The 23,388-nt window shown below is 47.2% G+C and overlaps 1 protein-coding gene across 1 annotated transcript in view; it reads right to left on the reverse strand.

The window, feature by feature from the left end:
• Window positions 1-16,770, reverse strand: part of GPD2 (glycerol-3-phosphate dehydrogenase 2) — a 144,500-nt gene extending 127,730 nt beyond the window's left edge. The window contains exon 1 of the mRNA XM_040440200.1: window positions 16,590-16,770. The gene's annotated coding sequence lies outside the window, so the exon portion shown is untranslated. The remainder of the gene's footprint in view (window positions 1-16,589) is intronic.
• Between the last annotated feature and the right edge of the window lie 6,618 nt (window positions 16,771-23,388).

Consider the following 23,388-nt stretch of genomic DNA (forward strand, 5'->3'; position numbering starts at 1 on the left):
AAAAAAACGGGAACCGGAATACCCCTTTAACCCCTTAAGGACTCAGCCCTATTTCACCTTAAGGACTTGGCCATTTTTTGCAAATCTGACCAGTGTCACTTTAAGTGCTGATAACTTTAAAACGCTTTGACTTATCCAGGCCGTTCTGAGATTGTTTTTTCGTCACATATTGTACTTCATGACACTGCTAAAATTGGGTCAAAAAAGTTAATTTTTTTGCATAAAAAAATACCATATTTACCAAAAATTTTGAAAAATTTGCAAATTTCTAAGTTTCAGTTTCTCTACTTCTGTAATACATAGTAATACCCCCAAAAATTTTGATGACTTTACATTCCCCATATGTCTACTTCATGTTTGTAGCATTTTGGGATTGATATTTTATTTTTTGGGGATGTTAGAAGGCTTAGAAGTTTAGAAGCAAATCTTGAAATTTTTCAGAAATTTACAAAAACCAAATTTTTAGGGACCACTACAGGTCTGAAGTCACTTTGCGAGGCTTACATAATAGAAACCGCCCAAAAATGACCCCATTCTATAAACTACACCCCTCAAGGTATTCAAAACTGATTTTACAAGCTTTGTTAACCCTTTAGGTATTGCACAAGAGTTATTGGCAAATGGGGATGAAATTTGAGAATTTCATTTTTTTGCCTAATTTTCCATTTTAACCCATTTTTTCCACTAACAAAGCAAGGGTTAACAGCCAAACAAGACTGTATCTTTATTGCCCTGACTCTGCCGTTTACAGAAACACCCCATATGTGGCCGTAAACTACTGTACGGCCACACAGTGGGGCGTAGAGTGAAAGGTGCGCCGTATGGTTTTTGGAAGCCAGATTTTGCTGGACTGTTTTTTTGACACCATGTCCCATTTGAAGCCCCCCTGATGCACCCCTAGAGTAGAAACTCCATAAAAGTGACCCCATCTAAGAAACTACACCCCTCAAGGTATTCAAAACTGATTTTACAAACTTTGTTAACCCTTTAGGTGTTGCACAAGATTTAATGGAAAATAGAGATACAATTTCAAAATTTCACTTTTTTGGCAGATTTTCCATTTTAATATTTTTTTTCCAGTAACAAAGCAAGGGTTAACAGCCAAACAAAACTCATTATTTATGGCCCTTATTCTGTAGTTTACAGAAACACCCCATATGTGGTCGTAAACCGCTGTACGGGCACACGGCAGGGCGCAGAAGGAAAGGAATGCCATACGGTTTTTGGAAGGCAGGTTTTGCTGGACTGGTTTTTTTGACACCATGTCCCATTTGAAGCCCCCCTGATGCACCCCTAGAGTAGAAACTCCAAAAAAGTGACCCCATTTTAGAAAGTACGGAATAAGGTGGCAGCTTTGTTGGTACTAGTTTAGGGTACATATGATTTTTGGTTGCTCTATATTACACTTTTTGTGCGGCAAGGTAACAAGAAATAGCTTTTTTGGCCCGTTTTTTTTTTTTTTGTTATTTACAACATTCATCTGACAGGTTAGATCAGGTGGTAATTTTATAGAGCAGGTTGTCACGGACGCGGTGATACCTAATATGTATACCTTTTTTTTTATTTATGTAAGTTTTATACAATAACTTCATTTTTAAAACCAAAAAAAGTTTTAGTGTCTCCATAGTCTAAGAGCCATAGTTTTTTCAGTTTTTGGGCGATTATCTTGAGTAGGGTCTCATTTTTTGCGGGATGAGATGACGGTTTAATTGGCACTATTTTGGGGTGCATATGACTTTTTGATCGCTTGTTATTACACTTTTTGTGACGTAAGATGACAAAAAATGGCTTTTTTTACACCGTTTTTATTTTTTATTTTTTACGGTGGTCACCTGAGGGGTTAGATCATGTGATATTCTTATAGAGCCGGTCGATACGGATGCGGCGATACCTAATATGTATACTTTATTTTTATTTATGTAAGTTTTACACAATGATTTCATTTTTGAAACAAAAAAAATCATGTTTTAGTGTTTCTTTAGTCTGAGAGCCATAGTTTTTTCAGTTTTTGGGCGATTATCTTGGGTAAGGTATGATTTTTGCGGGATGAGATGACGGTTTGATTGGTACTATTTTGGCGTACATGTGACTTTTTTGATCACTTTTATTACCTTTTTTGGGAAGTAAGGTGGGCAAAATTTCAATTTTCTCATAGTTTTTATTTTTTTATTTTTATGGTGTTCACCGTGCGGGGAAAGTAACATGACCGTTTTATAGATCAGGTCGTTACGGACGCGGCAATACCTAATATGTGTAGTGTATTTTTTTTTTTTTATTTTTTATTCAGTGATGAATGTTTTTTTTTAATCTTAACTTTTTTCACTTTTTTTCACTTTTTTTTTGACCCAGACCCACTTGGTTCTGGAAGATCCAGTGGGTCTGATGTCTGTATAATACAGTACAGTACAATATATATTGTTCTATACTGTATTTTACTTACACTGAACAGATCTATGCTTTCAGCATAGATCTGTTTAGCACCATGGACAGCAGGACGCCTGAGCAGGCGTCCTGTTGCCATGGGAACCTTCCCCGTCTGCTCAGAACTTCGCAGACGGGGAAGGGTAAGCACAGGGCTGAGGGGGGCTCTCTGGGGGCTCTCTCCCTCTCCATCGGGGGGCTGCAAAGGCACAGCAGCCCCCCGATGGAGAGGGAGGGAGCTCCCTGACCGACGACAGTTAACTTTTTCCATACAGCGGTCCGTACGGACCGCGGTATGGAAAGGGTTAAACGGCTGACATCTTCACAGATATCAGCCGTTTATACCAGGGTGCCAGCAATGTGCTGGCACCCTGGTATAACCACTAGAAGCCAACGATCATTCATGGGGAGGCGGGCGGGGGATCGCGATCCCGCCTGCCGCACCGCCCGCCTCCCGCACCGCCCCCACCGCATGCGACACCCCCCCCGCACCACCCGCCGGCATAAAATCGTGCAGGGGTGCAGGGGGGGTGAAAAATATTGATTATAGGCACTCAAAAGTTTCTGATCCCCGCGGTCAGGGACCGCGGGCATCAGAAACTGCAAAAAGCGCAGCAAACCGCAGGTCTGAATTGACCTGCGGTTTGCTGCGATCGCCGACACGGGGGGGTCACATGACCCCCCCTGGCGTTGTCACAGGATGCCGGCTGAAGGATTTCAGCCGAAATCCCGTTCCGTTTAACCCCTCGGGCGCCGGAATACTGAGTTCAAGCTAGGATGTACCGGTACGCCCTGAGTCCTTAAGGACTCGGGAAATAGGGCAAACCGATACGCCCTGCGTCCTTAAGGGGTTAAGCTTGATGTGTCACATGACCCTCTTCCTATTGAAAAAACAAAAGTTGGATTCAAAATGGCCGACTTCAAAATGGCCGCCATGGTCACCACCCATCTTGAAAAGTTTCTCCCCTCACATATACTGATGTGCCACAAACAGGAAGTTAATATCACCAACCATTCCCATTTTATTAATGGCAATGGTTGGTGATATAAATGGCCCACCCTGTATACCTACTATGAGCAGTTGCAGATTTGAACCACTTTTTGCACTGTTTTCTGTTTATAGAATTGATAAATTTGTCAGACCACGCCCCCTCTCACTTAACTCCGCCCACTTGTCCTACGACTATTGAAAAGTGGCAAGCAAGGGGGGGGGGGGGGGGATTCACAAACTTTAGTGCAAATGTGACATGTGCTAAAATTTGGTCAGGGCATGCAAGATTTAATTTAACTTGCAAATGGCAGAGAAAAGGGAACTTTTTGAAAGTCATGCACATGACCGTGAGGTGTACAAAGGATAAAAGCATGACCAAAGTCTTAAAAATCTGAAAAAAAAATATATGGTTTATTCCTATGTTGTGTGGGCACAGGCTGAAAACTCCAGCTATCACAAGGCCTTATGCCCGCTTTTCCTATGACAACGCTTGAACCAGTGCTCTAGTGGTTTAGTGTTGTCAGAGCGATGCTGGACCTCAGGGGCGGACTGGGAACCTAAAGTGGCCCTGGAAAAAATACTAAAAGTGGCCCCGTTTTGTAGTCTGGTTCAAATTAATGGAAGGCAGAACCAACACAAGTAGGTGGGCCAGCAATACCCTATTGTGGCACATTATTCCACCCCAACAGAGCCAAATACCACACTCACAAAATACTGCCAGCAGCACAGGATACAGCACCAAAAACTTCCACTGGTCGACCGCAAGGAGGACTCATGTGGCCCCCTGGGCATCGGCCCACCGGGAAATTTCCCTGTAAGGTCTATGGCCAAATAACCCCATGCTGGACCTAGTGTATGAAGAGAGTACAAGCACTGGTGGCAACTTGTATACAGGTGACTGTGCAATAGGCAATGAGATTTAAAGGGCACCCGTCACACTGATCATATAGGGGTCATTTATAAAGACCGGCATTTTAGACGCTGGTCTTAATAAGCCCCTGCGCTGACGGTGGAGCCGCCGAAGTTATGTAGAGGCACCGGCCGCTTCTAGATCTACACCAGATCCCATGCTGCTCGCAGATTTTCAATGGGACAGGTTCTCTTTAAAACATAACTTGCAGGAGTTCTCCTTTAAGGGGAAGAAATGTTTATATGTGTATGCTACAATAAAACAATGACTTTATACAGAAAAATGAAGAAAAACTTTGAACATTTCCCAGAAATCCTTTAATCTCAACTCGAACTTCCCCATACAGGACAAGTTTTAGGTTTACAAATCCAGACAGAAGGACACGTACAACGCCGCTGCTGCTCATACTACGGAGGAGGTTTCAAGGGAAGTTTCAAAGAACAGAAAGAAGAAATAAAGTTTCAGTTGTGAGGGGGTTGTCACAAAGAAGCCAAGACATAGCAAAACTATATGGCGCTGGTGAAATCCAAAGGAAGAGTGAAATGGGCACATGACGAGTAACGCACGGATGCCATGAGGTGAAACTAGGAACATCGTCTACAGGGATTTTCCCTCTGTAGCTTCAATTTTGATGAACGCACAATAGGGAATCGTTTCCCGATCTAGAAAACCCCTTTTCACACCCCCAGTTATGGAATTCTCTGTTCAGGACTCCTACCTATTAGTCAGAGCAGAGATTATCTACAAAGAGCATCTATCACTCAGCACATCCATGGAATATTGCATTCAATAGGCACCATGCAATACTTAAATCTGGCCTGTGGTGGCGCTGGGAACTTGAACACTTGCTGCCCGATTCCCCCACCAATTAAAGGGATTTTTCACATTATTTATTTATTTTTACTTATGGAAACAGCCCTAGAGCTGCCAAAAATAAATAAATAAATATATAAAAGCACTTGCACTCATCCTCCCTGTACTCTCCGATCCAGCACCGCCGCTCCTTCCTCTCCTCGAGCTTCAGCCAGTGACTTATTCTTTTGTCTTCAGCAGGGATGTCCCGTCCACTGCCGCAGTCACTCACTGGCCTCAGTGGTCATGTGCGGTACATGTGACATCTCTGTACACCGCTGCAGCCGCAACAATACATTACTAGCTGCAGCCCGGGGGGAAAAGGAATGAGCGGCGGCGCTGGATCGGGGAGTCAGTGAAGGGGAGTATAAGGGCTTATATTATGTTATCAGGGGCCAAGCTGCTTCCATGAATAAAAAAAAAAATATTTTTTTTAGAAAACCCTTTTAGGCTAAATGCACATGATCAGAATTTATGTGTGGAGAATCCGCACTAAAATCCGCAGGGAAATCCGTGTGGACAATCCGCATCAACTGGTGCAGATTTATATGCGGATTTGGTGCGGATTTTCCTCTCCTCATTAAAGTGAATGGAGAAAATCTGGTCAGGAAAAATAAAATAAATTGACATGCTGCAGATGTTAAAATCCGCACGGAAAAAAATCTGCATCGTGTGCATGAGAATTTCAAATTCTCATAGAATACAATGTGCATGACCTACGGTGCGGATTTCACACACAATCCTGCTTGTGTGCATTTAGCCTTAAAGTTCACATAGTATCTGGACGACCTAGGAGCAGGACAATCTATGATCAGCTTATCAGGGAGGGAATTTTATATTTCTCTATAAATTTGTCAAGTAGAAAGAAGATTATTACCTGTGGCCAAGGACTACATAAGTAATCCTGGACTCCGCTGACAGATGGCCAAGGTCATGGAATGATTGCCACATGCACATCCTGGTATTTCATGCAGTTGTCACAATCACGCCATTGATATTCATGCAGTTACCTGATATGTTCTCATAGGACCAACACTATCATGTGCAGTTACTTTTTGTCGGGTTCTACAGAAAGTTTGTGGCCAGGGCAGCTGGACTCAGTGGGTCATGGATTACAAGCCTTTATCTGATCCGGCACCATTTAATACTTTCCCCCTGCCCCTGGCGATTGCTGCTGATCCCTAGGTCCCAACTGAAGGACCTGGGCTGATCAGCTTACCACCATTGGGACTGCATATAGAAAGAGAAATGACCCTGATGGGACAGACCTATCTCAGTAAAAATCTATACCCTAGACTCAGATCGCTGGGATATGCCCCCATTGTCCGATAGGTGCGGGTCCCATCTCTGGGACCCGCACCTCCAATGAGAACGGAGCGGGGAAATGAACGGAGGCATGCGCAGCCGCCCTCCATTAATTTCTGTAGGGCTGCCGAAAACAGCCGAGCATTCCGAGCCAGTGTATAATGGACAGTAACTCTCCTGCTGTCCGCGTCACTCCCTATAACCATTGATCATGTAACCCGGGCTCCAGGGGAGGGACAATGCGAGGCTGAACAGCGATTGCATGTAGAGCAATTACCCTGATATCAGGACAAGGTGCAAGAGACATAAAGGCTATGGCACCTTCCTATTATCGTTGAGGGGGAGGAGGGATGGGTATTACCTGTAAACAATGAAACCAGCAGCACAGAGTATTTGAGGTAAACAGTTTGAAACAAAGTCACCTTATGTTAGAGAATGTCCCCCTATACCTTGGACTATAACTTTTGGCCACTGATGCCCCTCCAGAACATCACCACCACAGTTTATAGAGCAGGGATCAGCAACCTCCGGATGTGGTGAAGCTACAATTCCAGCCATGCACACTTGCTTGTCTGTACTTGGAACTCCTAGAGAAATGAATGGAGCATGCTGGGAGTTGTAGTTTACCAACAGCTGGAGTGCCAAAGGTTGCCGATCCTTGTTATAGACATTGGCCTCCTATTGATTTTAAAGGTGAGGCAACTACACAAGCACAACCAACTCTGCTCAATACGGTCATGGGGCCCATCATTGGGGGGGGGAGGGGGGGTCTCAGTCTCGTGATTGTGTACTATAACAGGGAAGGGTCATCTTTGCGAAACGTGCTGTTTTGTGCAATTGCTTCAAGTGTGAATAAACACCAACGTTTTGAGTTAAGAACTTGTATTTTGCCTCTGTACTGCGCCCGCTTACCCCATCTACCAGAGCGAAACCCCACAAATATATATATATTTGACCCAATTTACACGAGATGCATCAATACTTCCACTGCATGTACAGACCATGCCCCAGTGATGTCAGCAGTTCCTAAAAATCTTGCAGTGGTCATCGGTATCTAATGAAGGTCAGTGATGTCACAGGAACATATGAAAATGACTGCGCTGACGTACATGAGCGAGCCTGCTTGAATTGTAAGTACGCCTCTAGCTTGAAGAAGCTTTAGATTTTCTCCTTTGTGGATTTTCAACCTCTGACTCATCCTAGGTACAGATTATACCTGCAGGGCAGCTCCCAAGGTGTGCCAGGCTGCAATAGTTACCCGGTAAATACATCATATGGTTATGACTGGGCACATTTTCTGTTCAGAAGGCTGAACCTACACGAGAGCAATCAGTGCAGGGGTTCTGTAGTTCTGCACCAATAAATACTAGATCAGGACAAAGGCACACTATGACCCAGAGTTACTAGAACCAGTATAAAAGTTGGCACAATTTGAGTAACTTTGGCACAGCCTGACACAACTAGTGTCTCCCCCAACTTCAAAAAGGGGGTGACGGTTAGGCTACTTTCACACTAGCGTTTCTCTTTTCTGGTATCGAGATCATTCATAGGATCTCAATACCGGAGAAAAAGATTCAGTTTTGTCCCCATTCATTGTCAATTGGGGCAAAACGTAACTGAACAGAACAGAATGCTCCAAAATGCATTCCATTCTGTTTGGTTGCGTTCCCATACCGGAGAGCAAGACGGATGCGGCATGACCCACAATGCAAGTCAATGGGGATGGATCCGTTTTCTCTGACAATAGAAAACTGATCCGTCCCCCATTGACTTTCAACGGAGTTCAGAACGGATCCGGTGGTATTATCAGTAATGGAAGCGTGAAAGTAGCCTTAGCACGACAAAGAGGAACTTCACTGAGAAGGGGACGTGGCCTAATATGCAATATTTTGCAACAAAACTGTCACAATTCTGGCAGAAAAATTCTGTTTTAAAGTCAGACAACCAATAGTTGGTATAGAGTCAGAGAACAGTATCTGTCCCTGCACCAGATACATCATCTAGCCTGACCCCCTATGATAGATCTGCTGCCGGTCTAGACAGCCGGTCTAAGTTTACGCCATCTATAGGATTAGCAAATCTGGGCCCCTGTGTTCCTCACGTCCTGGAAATTACCGACGGACAAAGGTGGACATAGACATATAAGGCCTCATGCACGCGACCGTTGTGTGCATCCGTGGCTGTTGTGCCGTTTTCCGTTTTTTTTTTTTGCGGACCCATTGACTTTCAATGGGTCCGTGGAAAAATCGGAAAATGCACAGTTTTGCAGCCGCATCCGTGATCCGCATTTCCTGTCCGTCAAAAAAATATGACCTGTCCTATTTTTTTGACGGACAACGGTTCACGGACCCATTCAAGTCAATGGGTCCGTGAAAGAACACGGATGCACACAAGATTGGCATCCGTGTCCGTGATCCGTGGCCGTAGGTTACTTTCATACTGACGGATCCGAAGATCCGTCTGCATAAAAGCTTTTTCAGAGATGAGTTTTCACTTCGTGAAAACTCATATCCGACAGTATATTCTAACACAGAGGCGTTCCCATGGTGATGGGGACGCTTCTAGTTAGAATATACTACGAACTGTGTACATGACTGCCCCCTGCTGCCTGGCAGCATCCGATCTCTTACAGGGGGCTGTGATCCGCACAATTAACCCCTCAGGTGCCGCACCTGAAGGGGTTAATTGTGCGTATCATAGCCCCCTGTAAGAGATCAGGGGCTGCCAGGCAGCAGGGGGCAGACCCCCCTCCCTCCCCAGTTTGAATATCATTGGTGGCCAGCGTGCGGGTCCGTCCACCACCAGGCGCAGCTCCCCGCCTCTTCCATTGAAGTGAATAGGAGCGCACCGCACATGAGCGGCCACACCTGGCTATTTTCAGCAGCTCCATAGAAATGAATGGAGGGTGGCTGCGCATGCGCAGTGCACCCTCCTCAAGTTTCTCCGCTCCGTTCTGCTTGTAGGTGCGGGTTCCAGCAGCTATCAGATAATGGGGGCATATCCTAGCGATAAGCCCCATTGTCTATGATGGGATAACCCCTTTAAGGACACCGAGCCGGTGCTGCAGACCGCAAATAGTAGTCCGCAATGCACGGGCACCGGCCGTGTGAATCCAATATTGTGGTGTGGACTAATTGACTTGAATGGGTCTGCGATCCGCAAAATACGGCAAACAATAGATCGTGTCCTATCTTTTGTGGTGCGGAGGGCTTCCTTGGGCTTCCAATCCGTGTCTCTGCTCCGCAAAAGATAGGACATGCCTATTGTTTGCCGTATTTAGCGGATTGCGGACCCATTCAAGTCAACGAGTCCACACCGCAATATAGGATTCACACAGCCGGTGCCTGTATATTGCGGACCTGCAGTTGGCGGTCCGCAATACGGGCACGGAGCCCTTACAGTTGTTGAATGGACTCTCAATCAGAAATTGATGAAATATCCCTTCAAGCAAAGATGAGAAAAAGTGCAAAGGAGCCCGAAAAAACATTGAACCCTTCATTGTAGTAACAGTCGGGTACCCCAATGTACGTGACTGCAGGTACTAAAGAATAGCTTGAACAGCAACTCCCAAATGGATAACTTTTATAGGAAGCATTTCCTTACAGTCTCCAATAATACAATAGCAGATCGAGGAATCCAAATTCTCGACCTCGTTTCCTTGTGAATCCAAGCGGCAGAGCGATTGTGTTGTGCTTTCATATGGTCAGGAACTCCTAGGTGACACCTAATGATATTTGTATAAATGATCACATTCTGATGTCAGAACCTATTGTAAAGCGATCAGTGGCTACACGGGCGCCGCTTATCTCCTGCAGAAGTGGTTGTCACAGATTGCTAGATTGCTTTTGCAGGACGTCCCTTCGGTTATCGCTCTGATTGACATGCGTTGCTGCCTCTTTCTCTGAGGTTCTGCAGCAGCTGCAGCGTGTGGTATGCCGCACTGAGCCTCAGTATAACTATGCTTCGTATGGACACAACTTCTCAGTGACTGCTAATATTCTTATATCAGTTTCACAGTAACGCAGTTGGTGCCCGGAACCAAACCTTTCCTGCGATATCCACTCCTCAGAAATGCCTAAAGGGTTATACCAATCTCGGACACCTCTGGGACCTGCTCCAACCTCCAGAACAGGCCCCCCAAAGTGAAGAAGGAGAGCACACAGCGCATGCTCGGCATGATTTCAATTCCTGCTATGGGAGTTCCCAAAATAGTTGAGCATGCGCGCTCGTCTATTTTTGGAAGTCCCAAAGCGGTGAATGGAGAGCGCACTGCCCATCCGTGGTGTGCTCTTCTTCACTTTAGGGGATCCATTCTGGAGGCAGGAGCTAGTCCCAGAGGTGGGACCCACACCTACCTGACACTGGCGACATATCCAATGTCTGAGAGGAAACAATGTTAATGTTTAATGTTATCATTTTTATGCAACATAAAGTCATACAATGCACTCCACAGTATGGGGGATAACTATCTGATCGGTGGGGGTTCCCGTACTGATCAAGAGAACGGGGGCCCTGTACCCCCTGCAGGCCCCTTGCTGCTCCCCTAAAATGACTGGAGCGGCCGGTCACACATGTGCGCGGCCGCTCCATTCATTTCTATGGGAGTTCCAGACATAGCGGAGTACAGCGCTCACCTATCTCTGGAACTCCCGTAGACATGATGCACGCGGCCGCTCTCTGAACCCTCAAATTGGGTGGCCATAAAGAAGAACGCCGAACCCACCGATTTCAGCAGGACTGGCCAACCACCAACAGATTGTGCCAGGAGTAGGAAAGATCGGATCGGTCATGGTGAATTTCAGCCTGCAAAGACAATGGAGGAGATTTATCCAAACTGGTGTGAAGGAGAACTGGCTTAGTTTTCTTAGTTGGAATCTGATTGGTTGCTATGAGAAACTAAGCCAGTTCTGCTTTACACCAGTTTTGATAAATATCCCCCAATAAGTCGCTGCCGTGGGGGGGGGGGGGGGGGGTCTGTCTGAACTGAGTGTGTGTATGGGGGGGGGGGGGGTGAATAGTTGCTATTGAAGGTGTATGGGCGCCTTGAGGTAAATGTACTGACAACAAGGTGAACACACAACGGTTCTCCAGGTAACAGAACCGGTTTTATTGCATAAGGCACCTTCAAGCGATGGGAGCGAGATCTGGAAGGAGCCTGGCAGCAAGGACAAACCTAGCGACAACAGCTGCCTTGTTAGGCCTGGTAATGGAGTAATTAAAAGCTGCATGACAGAATTTCGAGTTGCTGCGTTCGCGGATTGCACACATGGATAGAGAAACCTGCGCAAATGATGTCAGAAATCATTAACGAGCCTAAAAACTGAAAAACATAAATAATTTTTTTTTTAAAAATCACCAGTCAAATCCTTTTCTAAACAATCTTGGGGTGCTGGCACATGTCGTGGCTATGCTGCATTTTTGGAAAACGAGTGTGGTGTTAAAAAAACGTATATTTTTTGCAACAACCTACCTGCGGCTGTAAGTGCATTTTCTTCGAGTAAAGACAAAACACTGCAGACTTCAAGTACAATAATGTAACTATTTTGTAATTAAAGGGGTATTCCGGTTGTTTGAAGTTATTCCTTATCCACAGGAGAGGGGATAACTATTAGATCGGTGGGGGTCCTACTGCTGGGATCACGAGAACAGGGGCCCCATACCCCGCGCAGCTCCCCTGAAACGAACGGAGCGGCCGATTGCGCATGCGTGCAGCCGCTCTGTTCATTTCTATGGAAATTCCGGAGATAGTGGAGCGCTGTACTCGGCTATCTCCGGAGCCCTCAGAGATGAAAGGAGCAGCCGCATGCATGTGTGACCGCCACTCCGTTCATTTCAGGGGGTACAGGGCCCCCCCTTCTCATGATTGGTGGGGAACCAAGCAGTAGGACCCCCACCAATTTAATAGTTATCCCCTACGCTGTGGATGGGACATAACTTTAACCAAGAGGAAAACCCCTTTAATGCAATTCAGTTTTGCTGTGTTTCGTCTTCGCTGGATGAAAACGCACCATAAAGGCACATATGTTGCTGCAAAAAACACATGCGTTATTTTGGTCCATTTTTTTGGGCCGCACCCAAAAACACAGCACAGCCGCAACGTGTGCCAGCACCCTAAAACCTCATTCACATGTCCGTGTTCCACAGAGTTCTCCACGGACAGCACACGTCCCCATTCATTTTAATGTGTGTATACAGACATCAGTGTTTCTACCACGGTCCGTGGGTCCGTTTTTTTTAACATGGACGCATGCTCTATTTTGTCCGTGTTCACGGATCCATCACGGTCTATGGGTCCATGAAAACCACCAATGCAACCCGGATGCCCCATGAGAGGTTTAATTGCAGCCATATAAGTTGCCATCCAGCTTTCCTAGAAACAGATAAAACTCAGAAACCATATCGTTCAGTAGAATCTACAGGCGGTATTCTAAGTGATTTAGACGAGGGGATATAAGTGTGCTGCGGTCACATGCTCGGCCGTAGAAGATGCTTCAGCAGTTCTTCAGGTTGACATTTGAGGAGCACTTACAGGTGCACAAGGACCGAACATATAATTTTAGACCACAGCTGCCACGGTTCATCTCTAGCGCCCACAGACGACCCTCCCCACACACTAAATAGCTTGGCATCTCCTACGCAGAAGGGCAGCTCGTTTGTAGAGTAGACTGTAAAGTCAAAGACATTGCCCGGGCTTCAGCATGCAGTCAGTGAATGGAAGCTTTCCAGTTTACATTCAGATGATGAACCTTCCTCATATTTCGACCGTCGCAAAGCAGAGAGTTTGAGGATTGCCTACAATTGTGTACGATACCTTAAAGGGGTTGTCCAGCCCCGATATTAACCCCCTCCCACCAAGCAGAACCTGTTGGGAGAAGCGTACCCGCTGCTCTCCATCACTTGGTTCCTAGTGTCCCCCATTGTCTTCTCCAGACTTCCATCATTGCAGGTAAACATCCGGCATAGACAAAGGTCATGGGCACCACGGCAGCCATTGACTAGCCACTGCGGTGTTGTGCCCCCACCAAGTAGCCAGTCATAGATGAATATAGGGACTGGACAACCCCTTTAAAGAGGTATTCCCACCACAGACATTTAGGACATGCCATAAATATCGGCTAGATAGGTGTCAGTTCCACCTCTACAGAAGTCAAGCATGCTTGTGGGAACAGGGATCATGCACACAACCATATGTATTTTGCAGTCCGCAAAACACTGATCAGCAAAAATACGGATGACGTCAGTGTGACCTCTGTATTGCATCCACGCTTTTTGCGGATCCATTGTAACAATGCCTACTTTTGTCCACAAAACAGACAAGAATAGGACATGTTCTATTTATTTTTTTTGTGGAATGGCCATGCGGGCATACAGAAACGGAATGCACACGGAGTAATTTCCGTTTCTTTGTGGACCCATTGAAGTGAATGGTTTCGCTTACGGGCCACAAAAAAATGGAACGGACCCAGAAAAAAAATAATACCTTCGTGTGCACGAGCCCTCATGGCGAACCCACGGGTTCCAGCGTAAAGCTGCTGTTTACCAGGCAAGCAGCGAATCTACTGCAGAATCGCAGATTTTAACCACTGTATGCATGGACGCCCCTTCAGGCTGCCCGTGCACAATCAGGATCCGCATGTGGCTCACCATTAACTGCTGGGCCTCACCCGTACACGCTATTTATATGAAACAAATCGCATGTACGTGTGCGGCCCGGCAATTAGTAGTGAGCCACATGCAGATCCTGCTGCCGGGCCGTGTCAATTTTAGTCCCCCCTTAAAATTAGTTCAACCCATACAACTGGTGATGCCGACTGACCACTGCAGGTTTTAGCTGCCGCACCTTTTTACATTTACAGAAAGATTGACCACGATTGTTACACGTAAAAGTTTTTCTGCCCCCTCTTTCTCCCTGTAAGAACACAGATAGTACTGCCTTCTGTTTGCCCATAAAATTGATGTAGGCACAGATATTACTGCCTCCCAGTCTCTCCCTGCAAATGAAGCAGGAACAGATGGCGCTGCCTCCTTGTTTCTCTTAGGCTCAGATAATACTACGTCTCCCTGTCTCTCCGATATACAGACAGAACTCCCTCCCTGCATACAACTGTATTTTCAGTCCACATATGATACACATTTTTTTGCAGATCAGATGCAGACCCATTCATTTCAATGAGGCCGCAACTGATGCCGACAGCCGGCCCGGAAAATAGATAGAACATGTTCTATTGTTGTCCGACTTGCGGACAAGGATAAGACATATCCACAGGAGTTTTTTTTTTAAATGGCGGCATGCACATGGCCAGGATCCGTGATTTGTGGACCGCAAAACATATATGGTCGTGTGCATGAGGCCGTACTCTCAGTAGATTATGTTGGCAAAGACAGTACCGTTTCCTTGTCTCTATAGACACAGACAGTTCTGCCTCATGTACACGACCGTGTGCCGGCCATGCCCGTGCTGCAGACCGCAAATTTTTTGCAGTGCGGAGGCACAGACAGAAAACCCACGGAAGCACTCCGTAGTGCTTCCGATCCGTCCCCCTGGGTCCGCATCCACGATACGGTGCACACACGGCTCGTGCCCATATATTGCGGGCGGCAATATTGGCACGCCCGGCACGCGGTTGTGCTCATGAGGCCTTATTGGCATGGATATAGATGGTACTTCTTCACTGTATCTGCCTATAAATGATGTAGGCATAAGATAGCCCTCATAGGGGGTCATTTACTAAGCTGAAATATGGCTAAATCAGGAGTATTTCAGGTGCAGATGGAGGCGCAAAGGTTAGTTGCACCGCTGTCTGCAACTTCGCAGGCTCGTCTCATTCCCCATTTTCTACGCCTGTTTTAGGTGTAGAAAATGGTCTAAATTTAAGACCGCAAGGAAGCTTTCTTACATTTAGAACTGGCGTTGGATGCATCTTTATAACTTCGCCGGATCCACCGCCAGCGCTGGGGCTTTATTAAGAACGGCGTCTAAAACGCTGGTCTTAATAAATGTGCCCCATAGTACAGCAATCAGGGGGGTCCCTATAGAGGAGCAGGTCTGTAGCACTGAAGGAGGATTGTTCTGGAAAGCTTTGGTAGAACATATCCACAGGCCGCCTCACCATGTATAGCGCTCACATTATGGAGATAGAGGCGAGAAGTATTTTTTGCCAATTATGCAAACCAAGACAGACTCCCAAAATATGAACGTGAGGGCACGCCTAAACTCCAGCGCAATCATCGACATCACTGACTCCGCTTAGAGGACAGACTCGTAGTAAGACTGATTACACAATGAGTCAAGTCTAGTCTCGCTTCCTTCATCACAGGCACATGTTCAGCGCATGCTTGTCGCATGAAGGCACTATCAGAGATTTTCAAAAATTAAACCCTAGGCTGGGGCTACATGGCACCATGTGTCGCACGACATGAAGATTACCATGTGGCATTGCGCCATCTTGTCATGTTTAAAAAATCGAACCCTGATGCAAATGGCGCGAGACGGAGACCTGTCTGCAACCTTTCTGCGATCTGGCTGTTTGTTTGGCAGCAGGTTCCAGACAAGTCACACAGTGTCGCAGCGTATCCACAACCGTGGAGATGGACGGGATCAACCTAGGAATATTTTTGACACTTTCTTGGACTTTGCCAAGGGCGATACGAGTCCTGCGATGCTCAGCTCTAGCCAGAACGGGAGACTTCCTTGTGATTGTAGGTACGCCACCTTTTAGGTCATGGTCACCTAAAGACTGACCTGCGATACCCGAGGCGAGATGACGCTAGGCCGCTATAGTCCTTTTCTCGGGTTGCGTCAGGTCATAGGACTGTGTCAAACAAAGCCAAAGTGTTGCGCACATTTTGGGGTCCCCTGCAGCAGCCGCCGCCCCTGGGTCACAAAACTCTGACCCTCATAGCATCCTAATAGATGAGACGACTGGACAAGGTCAGAGGCCGCCCATCAGAAGAGGTTACATACAAGTGAAGGGAAATGTCCATCTCCACAAAAGAGCTATTATTGAATGCAAAGAGGTTCTGCACCAGCTGTGCTGGTTTCTGAATACATGCAGGTTACCCATCAGTATGCCCTGTCTCCTGGATGATGTAGGGAAATCCCATACTCACATTTCTCCCTCTGTGATGTCAGGCACAGCTGCAGGTATGGCTTCCTCCTCCTCCTCCAGCAGCATGCACAGGGGCCCCTGGGGTCCAGCAGTAAGTCTCCGTGCCCGCTCACCACCTGCTCTCATGGACCTGAAGGCATCACAGCACCCGGGAGGCCCAGCAGCATCCGAACACGGAAGTAGCGCTGCGCCCCTCACATGACAGGCGTGCGTGCTGACCAATCAGGCGGCGGCGAGCGGCGGCGGCAGCCAATCACAGGCCGCGTCTAGGGTTACAATGTTGCAAAGTGTTACGATCCAGGGAGTTCTGAGAATGTGCCAGGAATGGGCTGATCTCCGGGCATTGCCAGGAGGAGTACACCGAGTCCCCGGGGGGATGAGAAAGCAGGAGTGGGAAAAAATAGAGAAGGTAGATAGATGATAGATAGATAGATAGATAGATAGATAGATAGATAGATAGATAGATAGATAGATAGATATGGACTATAGATAGATAGATATGATAGATAGATAGAGGTAGGCATACAGATGATATGCTATGAGATAGAGGTAGATTTTATGTGGACACTGGGGTGGACTGGCCATAGACCCTACAGGAGAATTCCCCTGTGATTCGATGCCCAGAGGGTCGCCTGAGCCCACCTCATGACCACCGGCCGGGTACATAAAGATCTGATGCTCTTAGCATTAAAGGGATTCTGTCACCAGAATTAACCCTATTAAGCGCTGTGCTAATGTCAGCTAAACCTAACTAGCCTATTCCTACTTGTATCTTATCTGTGCCCCCATTACGCCAGAAATGTAACTTTTATAATATGCTAATTAGCCTCTAGGAGTGGGGGGGGGGGGAGCTGGTTCCTGCTCCTAGAGGATCCGTTCTCCCACCTTTGTCGCCTCCCTCCAAGTCCTGATTGACAGCGCCAGGCCGCGCTCGCATCTGTCTGCCAGCCCTGTGCTCCGGTGAAATCTCGCGCCGTTCAGCAATCGGTGCAGGCGCGGTGAGGGAAAGACGCTCACAGGCTGCCAGCTTCCTCACTGCGCCTGCGCCAAATATTGAACGGCACGAGATTTCACCAGAGCACAGGGCTGGCTGACAGATGCGAGCGCTGCCTGGCGCTGTCAATCCGGACTTGGAGGGAGGCGACAAACGAGCCTCTAGGAGCAGGAACAATGCCCCCCCCCCCCCCCCCCCCCCTCCTAGAGGCTAATTAGCATATTATAAAAGTTAGATTTCTGGCGTAACGGGGGCACAGATACAAGTAGGAATAGGCTAGTTAGGTTTAGCTGACATTAGCACATCGCTATCGTCAGCTAGCTTAATAGGGTTAATTCTGGTGACAGAATCCCTTTAATTAATGTAGGAGCATCAGGTACCTATTCACCTGATCAAGGGCCATGGGTGCCCTTCTGAATTCAACTGTATCACCATCCTCTGGACAGTGATACAGTTGAACACTGTGGCGAGGGCGACAGTACTTTGTGGTGCACTGCGGTATTTGGTTCTGCTGTGGTGGTATTTTGTGCCGCACTATGGTGTTGCTGGCTTTGTCTACTATTGTTGTCTCTGCCTACCTATACTGACCCTATTTACTTGTGTTGCCACAAACCCCACCCCCGCCTTCTGTCAATTTAATCCGCCTACATCATGGGGCCACCTTTATATTTTTTATTTTTTTTCCAGGGCCACTTGAAGTTCCCAGTCCACCTCCAGATAGACAGATAGATCTATTTTCAATTGTATTTATTTTCCATTGTTTGTGTGGTGTCAACATATTCCTCCTCACTATACAGGGAGTGTATTCTCATAAATGTCTGATAAATTCGGACCCCCCCCCCCCCATCTCCAGATTGTATCATCGACAAAACCAGGGTGAAATGGAAGTTCTGAAGTCTGAGTACTGCAGCCATCTAACCATGCTGTGGTTTGGGGACTCTAGTAGTAGAGGAAGGTGTGGCAGACGCTAATTGGTCACCTGTCGCACAGCGGCCTTTTCTCAGCTTAGTCTAGCCCAGGTGACGTCACATTCATCAGCCACATGACCTAATCACAGCTCAGCCCCATTGAAGTAAATGGGGCTGATCTGTGATACCAAGCACAGCCGCTATACAATGTACATGATAAGGAGAGAGAAGTCAGCGGCTACTGCGAGCAGCAGCACATTCTCTACAGAGGACAGGTCGTCCGTAGTAAAGTCTCGGAAAACCCCTTTAACTATCAGCTTACACAAACAAATCTCATTGTATCCGTCGACAGGAAAGTTACAGATAATCTGTTGGAAATAATTTGCAATGTATTTTTTTTTTGCAGATACACAATTTTTTAATGAAATGTTGGTTGCTGATATTCAGACAGTAAAACATGAGCAAAAGTGAGCATCCTGTCGTCATTTTTTGTGGTGCAGTTTCATTTCTTACCTCATAACTGACAATCCCATGACGCTGGGAGCTGAACAACTGGCTGATTTCGTCAGGGGAAGATTTCTCTGTCCGTGCATTTCACCTCTAGCTGGAATAATGGTGTATGTTCATGACAGTATTACATTGTGGTGACCAGAGTCCACCATGACTGGTAGAGTGGGCCCCAGCAGATTGGATGATGTTTGTTTTTCTGACTTCTGCTCCTTTCTATCGTTTTGTGTTATTCTATTTTTAAGAACAATGTATCTTTTTGAACATTTTTTTATTTTTATTTTACAGTATCCCTTTAAAATAAATATACTGTTAGGGGATATTCACATGACAGATTTTTTTAAATCCTTTTTTTTGTGTTTTTTTTTTTTTAACCAATGGGTGTTTACTGGCTAGTGTTGAGCCTTTAAAGTAGAATTCAGTCTGAAGTTTAGGAAAACTTCTATTCAAAATGAATTCGAATTTTCTCGCAATTCAGCGAAACGAATTAGTTTTTGCTAAAATGGCGGCTGCACATGTTCCAAAGTGAAAGTAAGAAGCTCGGGGATGCGAGACCACCTATAATGCCATGCTGCCAGCCAATCTACAGATAGCCATCCCCTGTGATACCACAGTCCTATAAAAAAAAACTCATCCCGCGCGCCCTCTGCCATTGTCCTGTGAGCTGAGCATAGGGAGAGACGTGGCAAGCGCTCATGCGCTAGGGACAGTGTTGCTGAAAACAATAGAAGAATATTGGAGAGGGAGAGTGCGGGGAGAGTGCGGGGAGAGTGCGGGGAGAGTGCGGGGAGAGTGCGGGGAGAGTGCAGGGAGAGTGCAGAGAGACTTATTCTGCATCAGTTTTATTTATTTATTCCTACATCAGCCGTAAATTAAATTCAATACCAATAAGATGCAAGCCTTTATTATTCTGGTGCCAGCGTGCCAACCAACACCATCCAGTCTGCACCCCTTAGGTGGGCCAGGTCTTAAAGGGGTTGTCAGTAGTGATGATCGAGCATGCTATGCCGAACATCTGTTCGGCTCGAGCATCCCGATGCTCGGCACATGGCAGCCAATAAACGTGCAGGTAAGTACTGCCCTTGACTGTAATGCCATAGCCATGTTGGCTACTGGCATTACAGTGATTGACTGGCCGAAACGCGTCATCGGGTGCTATAAAGCACCCGATGACACGTGTTTGGCTCAGTGTTAGGGCTCATGCACACAACCGTATGCTCTCCGAGACATACGGTCAGTGAGCGGGCCATATGTCCCAGAGCAGCATACATCGTGCGCACGGCAGCGCACAGCATATAGGTTACTATGATGCTGTGCGCATCGGGCCACCCGCGGGGCTATTGTCCCGCACTCATAATATCATATAAATGCAGGACAATAGTCTTGCGGCGGCCCGTTGCGCACAGCATCATAGTAACCTAGGATGCTGTGCGCTCCCGTGCGCACGATGTATGCCGTTCCGGTACATATGGCCCGCTCACTGACCGTATGTCTCGGAGGGCATACGGTTGTGTGCATGAGCCCTTCGTCAGGGAGAGCTGAGCATAGGAAGGAAAAGACAGTGTAGGGAGTATATTGGAAGATTTTTATTCCAAAAATTTAAAGAGACCCAAAAGTCCTTTTAAGGACTATTGTGTGTGACAGCAGCAATATATGTTTGTAGGGCAACCTGCGCTAAATAGCGTCTAATAGGCCGCTGCAGACAGTTAAATTATCCACACCACAACTCCTGTGTAAAGTGTGCGCATTCCTAAAATATCAGTGACATCCAGTGTACTTTTTCAATAGACGGTGTCCGCTGCGGACAGTGAGATTAGCTGCGCCACATCTCCAGTGTGAAGTGTGCGCCTAAAATTTTTATCTGTGACATACAGTGTACATTTTACGTAGACGCTTTGGACAGTGACATTACCAGTGGTACCTCTCCTGTATAACATTTCCTCATCCCAAATACCTGTGACATTCCCTGTCATTTTTTATTAGCCGCTGGTGACAGCTTTGACATTATCTGCAGGATATCTCCTGTGTGACGTTTCCACATCCCAAATACCTCTTTGCATATTTTGCACATACACTTCCAAATCCTATGCTACTGTACGTGTGACATACTTGCAAGCATATATCACATTTAAAATGAAGAAAGCGAGCAGTAAGGGATGGGGAAGTGGCCGTGATGCTGATGGTGCATGGAGAGGCCGTGGCCCTGGGCGTGGTGAAACTGTGCCTGCTGCCAGAGCACAAGAAAAACAGTCATCCACGATACCTAGCTTCATGTCCCAGTTTGCAGGGTGGTGCAGGACACCACTCTTGAAGTTAGACCAGTACGACCAGGTGGTCGGTTGGATGTCAGCAGATAATGCTTCCAGTCGGTTAAAAACCACCCTGTCTTCCACCAAGTCCATTCTTGATACTCCTTCCTCCCTCCATGGAGAGTCTGGCCAAACAAGTGATCCCACACTCTGATATTCCGAGGACCTCTTTTCATCGCCATTCCTTGATTTGGCCTTCTCGCCAAGCACGCTTGAAGACTGACAGATCTTGTGCCCTGATTCCCAAACTCTTGAGCATCCACAGTCACAAGAACATGACGGTGGGGAAGGGCAGTTACTGTTTAATGAGGTGGATGATGATGAGACACAGTTGCCAATAAATCAACAGCCATTAATGTCTCAAGAGGCTCATGATGAGGATGAGACACGGTTGTCAATAACTAAGGTTGTGGTTAGGTCAACCAGTCAGGAGGATGACAAGAGTGAGGAAGTGGAAGAGGAGGTGGTGGACGATGAAGTCACTGACCCAACCTGGGAAAGCCAAGCGAGGATAGCAGTACAGAGGGGGAGGAATCTGTAGCACCGCAACAGGCTGGAAGAGGCAGTGGGGTGGCAAAAGGGAGAAGGCGGGCCACACCAAACAGGCCCGCAACTGTTCCACGGAGCACACCCTTGTGGAAATCTCCATTGCCAAGGGGTAGGTGTTCCGCAGTATGGCGCTTTTTTGAGGAAAGTGCGGACGAAAAAAGAATAGTAGTTTGCAACCTGTGCCATACAAAAATGAGCCGGGGCGTGAACACTAGCAATCTCACCACCACCAGCATGATCCGCCACATGGCATCAAAGCACCGTAATAGGTAGGCCGAAAGCCTGGGTCCACAATCTGTGTCTGCGGGTCACACCACTGCTTCCTCTTCACCTGTGTTACGTGCTGGCCAATCCCCTGTTCAAGACGCAGGCCCGGATGCCTCCTGCCCTGCACCTGGACCTTCGCAAGCACCATCAGCTAGCACATCTACTTCTGTGGCCCAGCACAGCGTACAGATGTCCTTACCCCAGGCATTTGAACACAAGCGCAAATACCCAGCCACCCACACACAGGCCATAGCACTAAATACGCAGCTTTCCAAATTACTGGCCCTGGAAATGTTGCCATTTAGACTTGTTGACACTGAGGCCGCCACTATTTTTCAAGGTGTGCCGTGCCTGCCTTACACCAACATGTGTCCCGTAACATCACACATGCCCTGACCAACGCAGTTACTGGGAAGGTCCACTTAACCACGGACACATGGACAAGTGCATTCGGCCATGGACGCTACATTTCCCCGACGGCACACTGGGTGAACGTTGTGGAGGCCGGGAGCGAGTCGTACCCTGGGATGGCACAGGTGCTACTGACGCCAAGGATAGCGGGCCCTACGTCGATCAGGGTTTCTGCCAGCACCTACGTTCGAGGCTCCAACCCCCACTTCTCCACCTCCACTTCCACCTCTGCAGCACCAGTCAGTCATCAGTCGGTAGCTGGAAGCAGTGTAGCACTGCAGTGGGGAAGTGGCAACAGGCCGCGCTGAAGCTGATATGCTTAGGGGGAAAACAGAACAGCGCCACAGAGCTGTGGCAGGGGATAAGTGTCACGGCGGACGTGCACTCAGCATAAAAGATAACACACCAACCAGGCTCTGGACGAGAGACAGGGGAAGGGTCACCTCCTAGTTTCTCCCTGACCTCTTTCCCTGTACTGCTCAGCCCACAGGCAGACCTTGAAGGTAGGTGTGCTGTGTCCTCCAGCCTAGACTGACAAAACCCTGAACTCCCTGAGATGGTGAAGTGGGGAGAGAGGAGCAGCCTGCTCGCACAGAACCTGGATGGGATAGATGACACAAACAACCAAACTAGAAACGACACTTATCTTCTGAGAGCAGGAACTGACAGCCAAACTTCCCTCCAAACTTCCCAGACCAAAATGATCAGTATAATCCACTCAGAGCACTTAGCTGGAGGCCATTTAAACTAATGACTCCACCCAGTGCACCTGATGAGAGGCGGATCCAGCACGGCACCAAAACAAATACTAAACTCGTGCTGCTATCTTGGCCGACCTCCGCACATCGTCAGAGT

This window comes from Bufo bufo, chromosome 7 (assembly GCF_905171765.1).
Source record: "Bufo bufo chromosome 7, aBufBuf1.1, whole genome shotgun sequence".
Taxonomy (NCBI): Eukaryota; Metazoa; Chordata; class Amphibia; order Anura; family Bufonidae; genus Bufo; species Bufo bufo.